This window comes from Lipotes vexillifer, unplaced genomic scaffold (assembly GCF_000442215.2).
Source record: "Lipotes vexillifer unplaced genomic scaffold, Lipotes_vexillifer_v1.1 scaffold299, whole genome shotgun sequence".
NCBI lineage: Eukaryota > Metazoa > Chordata > Mammalia > Artiodactyla > Lipotidae > Lipotes > Lipotes vexillifer.
Genome location: NW_006784347.1, coordinates 224764 through 233328, shown reverse-complemented (window position 1 = coordinate 233328; position 8565 = coordinate 224764).

Below are 8565 nucleotides of genomic sequence, written 5' to 3'. Positions count from 1 at the left end.
GCCCTGGTGTGGGAAGATCCCACATGCCACAGAGCAACTAAGCCTGTGTGCCACAACTACTGAGCCTGTGCTCTAGAGCCTGCGAGCCACAACTACTGAGCCCACGTGCCACAACTACTGAAGCCTGTGCGCCTAGAGCCCGTGCTCCGCAACAAGAGAAGCCACCGCAATGAGAAACTTGCGCACCGCAATGAAGAGTAGCCCCCGCTCACTGAAACTAGAGAAAGCCCACGCGCAGCAACAAAGACCCAACGCAACAAAAATAACCCAAAAAAAAAAAAAAAAAAAAAAAAGCCAGGATCACTAACAGTGCTGGGCCATACTGGAGCCTCAGGCAAAAGGAAAAATCAGTAATGATATTAAAATATGATTTATCTTGATACTGCACTTTGGGGCAGCTCTTTCAATTCCATGCTTGAGAAAAATGCCTCACTTGCCTCACCCAAGTCCTGACCCTGTTGCTTTCGTACCTTCTTCCCAAACTGGCCTCCACCCTGTGCCCCAGACCCTCACGACCTGTGCCACCCACCTGCCCACTCCCGCCGCCTGATGACAAAGACTGACCCTGCTCCCCGCTCTCCCACCCAAGATGGAATCGAATGCTCCCCACTCCTGGTCAGGACCTGTTCCACCCACACCTCCTGTAGGAAGCCCCCCTTGATCCTGATGATTCCCCCACGTTGTCCCCTCAGTGCTGTGCCTGAGTCCGCAGTGGGTTTGTTTATCCCCTCGCTGGCACACTCCTCCTGTCACATCATAGAGGTCTTTCTGCTTTTACTGGGCCAAGCTCCAGGCTCCGAGGCCCACCCCCCGGCCCTGTACCCCCATCCCGTGCCCAGCACTTGGCCTCAGCCAAGGGCGCTGGGGTCAGCTAACTCGCTCCTGGGACTCGGGAGTGATTAGAACAAACCCATTCATCTCTCTGGCCCCAAGGAACTTCCAACACTTTATTAATCACTAATTAAACTTCACTGTCCCCGGAGAGATGGCGAAATATCTTCACCCTCCTTTTCCACTTCAAAACGCAGAAGCAGAGAGAGGAGGAAGCCACCAGGCCCGCCAGTGGCTCTTGCATGCCGAGCGGAGAGCTGTGTCCTCGCTGACAGACCTGCTGCTCGGCTCAGCACAGTCAGCAGTCCCCAGAGAGGGCTGCTCAGCTGGGATGGCCAGAGGCCTTTTCTAGAAGGGGACTAGAGACCCCCACCCCTGCCTCTGCCACCTCCCAGCACAGACACACGTGTACACACACAGCATGGAAATGGGGCTCCCAGAGGCAGCTCAGCCGCAGGCAAATTAAAGGAACCGGTAACACCCTACGTGAAAATGCCAGCCCTGCTGCCTGGCATTCCATCGCTATCCTTCGAAGCCTGAAGCTGTGCTTTGTGTTTCGGTCTTTCACATTCTCCTTGAAAGCACACCACGTTTTATTCACGCTGAATTACTTTTTGCTTCCCCAGCACGTGGGGTCTTGCTGGTGTCTGCACCCTTTTGCCCCCTCATCACCCTGGCCCATCTGGTGAAGTCTGCAGTCCTCAAACGCCAGGTCCAGAGCCCCTCCCCGCGGCAGCACCTTCCCCGACCCTCCAAAGCAAAGCAACTCGGTCCCCCGTCAATGTGCCCAGATCCCCTCCGTACATGCACTAGACCCTGGCAATCAGAGAACTCAGACTAGTCCCAAATGCGTGGAATTGCCTCAGTACAATGCGCTTATGCCCCAGGGTTCTAATCAGATGGCAAATACACCAGCCAGAAGGTCTTAGCCTCGCATCTGAATGTCCTGGGGTTCACAGAGGAGCAGTGCTCGTCCAGATTCATCATGAATCCAACGCAAATGCCACGGGATGGAGCCTGTCCTTGGCTGGCTAACTGTAACCCTGACCCTTACCTCTCCTTGGATGTGCTGGTTCACGTAGTCATTTTCTCCCAATAGAGGGCCGGTTTTGCACTATGCAAAGAAAAACGTTTCTTAAAATTCCCAAACCAATCTCTCCTCTCAGGAAATGTTGGCTCTGTACAGAAGTTGGGCCTGTGACACCTCTGGCTCTGCGGAAGGGTTTGTCAAGGCTCCTGGCTTATTCCTGAACCACAGTTTCATGAAAAGTCCAGAGTTTTCCTGTGTATTTCCTTTACCGTACGTTGATCTCTTCAACTTTCACTAGTTTTCCAACTCCACCAACAGGAGAGTATTGCACTGTAGGGACAAGCCCCTGAAGTTTCAAGGTTTGTTTGTGTTCTGCTAAAGCTGTGAATTCTTAATCTGGTGTCTACAAACACACGAGGCAGGGGAGGGGATGAAACCCTGTAATTAAATGCAGAATGTTGCATGTAATGCTGACCATTTTCCTGGGGATGGTGAAGAGCTTCCTTCACTCTGTGGTGAGGTCTAGCACTCCAAAAATATGGCTGGAGCATGTGGTGAGTAGGGTCACATCAGAGGCCTGGGCTTCACCAAACTGGACATGTCATCCTCTCTCAAAGTAAACCAAAAGTGGTTTTGACCTAAGAATCTCCACTTTCTTGGACCCCTCTGTCATCAGCCTTAGCCGCTGGCTCTCCTTTCAGAGCCATTTCAGAGACAAACCAAGCTCTCAGGACTTCGTGAGGTGGAGAGAAAACCAAAATGGGACTGAGGATCTGAAGCTGGCAGGCGCTAGGCTCACTCACGAGGTAGATCCTCACTTCTGTGTGCCAGCCTGGCAGCCCCGAGGTCCCCAAATAAAACCCGCACCTCAGCTGCAAATCTCTCCACTCGCCAGAGAGCCAAAGCCGGAATGTTAAATCTGAGAAGGCCAAGGGCGTGCTGTGGCTCAATCACAGCATCACATAAACTGACCGTCCTAGGACCGAGGGGTCGCTGACACGGAAGGGGCACTGTGCTGCGGAAAGCAGACAGAGCAAGTTCCATGCTCCCCATTTTACAGGGGTTTTATAGTTGAGGTGCCCAAGGTCACAGAACTGTTTTTAGCAGCTGAGTGGAGACTAGGGCCCAGTAAGCAGGCGATCAGGTCTGTCTTTCAAGTGGATGAAGGACGGAGGGGGACAGATCAGGGCAGGGCATGGGAAGAAGCGATGGGCAGAGAGGGAAGGACGCAGGAGCCATGGAGAAGGCGGGGTGGGCGGGCCGGAGTCTGACAGCTGCCTGCCTGCTCCAGGCTGCTCCAGCTGCTGTACGTGCCCCCACCCCCCGGCCAGCACACAGCGTGGCTAGAATTGAAGCTGCCATCCCAATTTCCAGTGTGACTTTGGCATAAAGGTTAATCACACCCAGAAAATGCTTATTAGAGTCCATAAATAACTATGTTGCTGAAGCTCAGTTTGGTCTTTAAGGCACAAAAGTGCAATTTCCTTTGATGGGATGGTCTGGTAATTAACCTTTCAGCAAGAATCCTGAAGGGCCACTGGAGGCACCAGGGGCCGCGCTCATCTCCCCAGATTCATGAGGAGCAAGGAGACGGGGGCCTGCCTGCCCTCCCCTACACAACAACTTCTGATGCTCAGCCTGGGAGAGCCCTCAGAGGCCCCAAGAAAACCTTCCCTAGGAGCCAGGGACTGAGCTGGCCCTTGGGCAGAACCACAACTGCAGCATTTGCGAGCGATCTTTCAGCAACATTCCTCCCCCTTCTGCTGAATTCTGAGCCCAATCCTGCTACTACTAACTGTGTGACTTTGGGCGAGTCACCTGGCCTCTCTGGGCAATGTGATCTTTCTTTCCTGCATCACAGGGATGCAGGTCACCTGGGGAGGGGGGAGAAAAGGAGGAAGATGCTTTCTGAAATTTAAAGTCTTCTAGAAGCGCCCATGGGGTCACTATCATGACTTGGTCACTCTGGGCCCTTGAATCTTCCTTGGTTACCGAGAGGGTTGGACTAGAGCAGGCTGGTCCTGGTGTTCCTTCCAGGCCCCGGGGAGTGGGGCTGCAGCAGGACCAAGGCCTTCTCCTTCACTCGGTCAGACTGTTCTGCCTTCTCTGGAAGCTTTCCTTTGAAAAGGGATTTTTCAGCTTAGAAGGAAAGTTGTTTTGATTTTTGTCTCTTGTTTTTTTAAACCACCAGATTAAGTGATCTCACTGAGCCCCTTGCTGAACTGGGATTCTACATTCAAGGAGTCCAGGACTCCTTGATTTGGAAAAAAGGAAAAGAATTCAGAAGAGGCAGGGAAGGACGCACAGACAGACAGACAGACAGAAACACACACACACACACACACACACACACACTAAAAGGAGAATGGCAAGGCAACGTGTTGGTGAGCACAGGGGGACCATGGGATTACAGGAGGGCTCAGCACAAGGTGATGGTGTGGGCAGGCTTCCTGGCGGAGGTGAGTTTGAGAATGGCAGAGTGGGCACAGACTGTAAGAAGGAAAGAGAGGGCTTTCCAGGCAAGGGGAGGGTCCTGAGCTTGAGGAGACTGGACAGGCCATCTGTGGAAGGGTCCAGACACCGGGCTGCGATGGATCCTTCAGGCCTGGAGTGCCAAGGTGGATTCCTGAGCATCAGCTTGTCATAGCTGGTCAGTTTCATCATCTGTAGGTATGGAAACAGGCCCAGAGAGGGGAAGTGAGACCTCAGAGGCACCGGCTCAGTGGAGGCACTTCAGTAGCTGGGGATGAACCTGAGCCTGGCTGCCTTCCCTGGCCCAGGAGACTGTGGCAGATCCTGACTTGGAGCACAGAGAGGCCCCCCAACTCCCCAGTGAAGCCAAGATTGCAACCCTCCCTGGGAGGCAAGACCCCCAGTGGACACTGCCGTCTGCTGGCCAAGGAAGGAAGGCCCACTCCTCTTGGGTCCTGGGGTCCCCTGTCTCCACAACCCAAATATCTGACCATCCTGAGTCTGCTTTGCTCTGGGCTGTGGCTTTCTTTCCCAGCTTTATTGAGATGTAATTGACGTATAACATCGTGTAAGTTTAAGGTGTACAACATAATGATTTGATATATGTATATATCGCAAAAAAATTTCCACAATAAGATTAGTTAACACATCCATCATCTCACGTAATTACAGTTGTGTGTGTGTGTGTGTGTGTGTGTGTGTGTGTGTGTGTGTGTCTGTCTGAGTATCCCGGGTCAAATATATAACACGGTATCGTTAACTATAGTCACCATGCTGTCCATCATACCCGCAGAATGTATTCATTCATAATTGGAAGTTTGTACCTTTGACCACCTTCCCCCATTCCCACCCCTCCGCTCCACTCCTGCCGGTCACCAATCTGTTCTGCTTCTCTGAGTTCGACTTTTTATTTATTTATTTATTTATTTATTTATTTATTTATAGTTTTGGCTGCGTTGGGTCTTCGTTTCTGTGTGAGGGCTTTCTCTAGTCGCGGCGAGCGGGGGCCACTCTTCATTGCAGTGCGCGGGCCTCTCACTATCGCAGCCTCTCGTTACGGAGCACGGGCTCTAGAGTGCAGGCTCAGTAGTTGTGGCTCACGGGCCCAGTTGCTCCGTGGCATGTGGGATATTCCCAGACCAGGGCTCGAACCCATGTACCCTGCATTGGTAGGCGGATTCTCAACCACTGCGCCACCAGGAAAGCCCTCGACTTTTTTAGATTCCACATATATAAGTGAGATCATATGGTATTTGTCTTTCTCTGTCTCATTTCACTCAGCATAATGCTCTCAAGGTTCATCCATGTTGTCACACATGGCAGGATTTCCTTCCCTTTTATGGCAGAATAATATTCCATTGTATGGGTTGACATGTATCCACTATTGATACTATGTATAAAATAGATAACCAATGAGAACCTACTGTTTAGCACAGGGAACTCTACTCAGTGCTCTGTGGTGACCTAAATGGGAAGGAAATCCAAAAAAAGAGGGCGTATATGTATACGTGGAGCTGATTCACTTTGCTGCACAGTAGAAACGAACACAACATTGTAAAGCAACTATACTCCAATTAAAAAAAAAACTCTGTTGTATGTATATACCACATTTTCTTTATCTATTCATCCATTTATAGACACTTAGGTTGTTTCCACATCTTGGCTATTGTATACAATGCTGCAATGAACATGGGGATGCAGATATCTCTTCAAGGTAATGATCTCATTTCCTTTGGATACATACCCAGAAGTGGAATTGCTGTATCATATGGCAGTCTATTTTTAACTTTTTGAGTAAATTCCATACTATTTTCCACAGTGGCTGCACCAATTTACATTCTCACCAACAGTGAACAAGGGTTCCCTTTTCTCCACATCCTCCCTGGCACTTATCTCGGCTTTTTTTATAATAACCATTCTAACAGATGTGAGGTGAAATCTTATTGTGTTTTTTACTTGCATTTCCCAGATTTAATTGGATTATTTGTGGGGCTTGTTTTTGTTTTTGGGTTTTTTTTTTTTTTTTTTTTCTTGCGTTATGCGGGCCTCTCACTGTCGTGGCCTCTCCCATTTGCGGAGCACAGGCTCCGGACGCGCAGGCCCAGCGGCCATGGCTCACGGGCCCAGCCGCTCCGCGGCATGTGGGATCCTCCCGAAACGGGGCACGAACCCGCGTCTCCTGCATCGGCAGGCGGACTCTCAAGCACTGCGCCACCAGGGAAGCCCTTGGGTTTTTTTTTTTTTACTATTGAGTTGTATGAGTTCCTTATATATTTTGGATAGTGACCCTTTACCAGAGATGTGGTTTTCAAGGTATAGCCTGTTTTAAGCAAAGCCAGGAGGAAAAAAATCTAAATATGAAAAAGAAGAGGCATCATAAATCAAGATTTCTTTAGAAAGCTGGCTCCCCGTTGGATTTAAAAATTAGGATCTGATTTGCAGAAATAAAACATATGCGCAATCAACTCTTCTGAAACCTGTGTGCCTACAGGGGATATATCTGTAGTGACGGAATGACAATACAGGGGAGGTACAGAGCCCACATGCAATTGTGCAATTTCTGTCCTGCACAGAGGTGCCAAGTGGAGAGGTCTCTGGGGGCTAGAATTGCAGGCTGTGCATCAGCAGAGCCGGGACCCTCGGGCGGAGGGTGCATTTTCTAATCCACGCAGCGGTGCTCTAAAGACTAGCCAGGGTAAAACCAGACTTGGGACAGAGGGTGGTGATGCTAGATGTCCTTTCTCAGCCCTCTTGATTGCCCAGGACTTCTGCCCCCAACTACCCTTTTCTCCCCATCCTGCCCCAGGACAGCCTCTTTCTAGGATAGCCACAACCTGTCGCCACCTCAAAGCAAAGAGCCTGTGCTTTCCCCAAAGTGGGTGAGCAGTGAAAGATTATTCTGTTCTAAGCAGTTGAGAAAGAATTTATTGTTCCACTTAATTAACTTAAATTGCTGTTGTGCAGAGGAAAAAATGGGAAGGAAGATCTCCTGCCTACATTTCAGGGAGTGGGGCACACCTGGGTGCTCCCACCTTCAGGTCCTCTCCCTGGGGCCCTGGGCTTAGGAGGCACCCTGCCCCCTTCCCTGCCACTTCACCCCTCTGCTCCCACAACGAGGCCCCACAGCAGAGCTGAAACCTGCTTCACCCACCCTAAGGGCAGTGAGGACCTGAGACACCCCAGCTCTGGAGTTCACACCTTCCCCTCCAAGGGTCCCAGATATGCTGTCCAGTTGGTTATAAGCTCCCTGAGGGCAGGGTCTGTGCTTGGCTAATTCTGTACCCTTAGTGGGGCCTGGCACAGAGTGGGTCCCCATACATGTTTGTTGAATGAATAAATGAATGACTGACAGAGTGAATGAATGGATGGGTTTTCATTTTCTGTCCCCTCTGACCATGGGGTCCCACCTGGACATTTTGACGGGTTTGCTTCCTGTTCCCCGTTTTCCTGAATCTCTTCCCCCTGCCCACCAGAAGCTCTCTTTTACCCTTGGTCTTCCTTCCTGCATTGATCTCCACCTTGGACTCCAGGAGGCTGTGCTGAAGGAAAAAGTGTTTTGGGGTGGAAAGTGCAGGGCTGTGCTCCTGTTCCGAATCTGGCAAACGTGCTCTGTGACCATGGACAAGTCTCCTTCCCTTGCCCCCCGGCCTCGGTTTCCTCATCTGTGAAATGAGGATGGCAGTGTTCCCTACACTCCTTTCCAGGTCTGAATACACTCTGACTCCAGGTTTTATAGGAGAGTAGAAATTCAGACCTTTAACTTTGAGTCCAGAGAGATCCACATTGGAATCTTTTATTTGCCCCCTCCTACCCGTGTGACCTTGGGTAAATCACTTAACATCCCTGAGCCTCAGTTTCCCCATCTGTAAGTGGCGCTAATAGGGATGAAGTATTTATATTCTAAAACTTTTGGAGAGATTCAACAATATGGTGCGTTTCACACAGCACAGGTCCAAACACACGGTAAGCCGTTAACCAACGGTAGTGATTAGTATTACTCGACTATGTATATATAAGTTGCTTCCTTCCTGACTCGACCTTTCTCTCCAGAAGCGCCCCCTGATTGGTTTGCCTGTCCACCCAGGGTGTGCACACCCACCTTCCACCACCACTCCATTCCCAGGAGCCAGCAGACACCGGCGAAAGTAAAGTTTGCATCACTGTCTCTGATGCAGATTTGCTGAGAGGAGGTTAGAGAGGTGGGGGGCGGGCAGTGCCCTGGAGCACCGCTG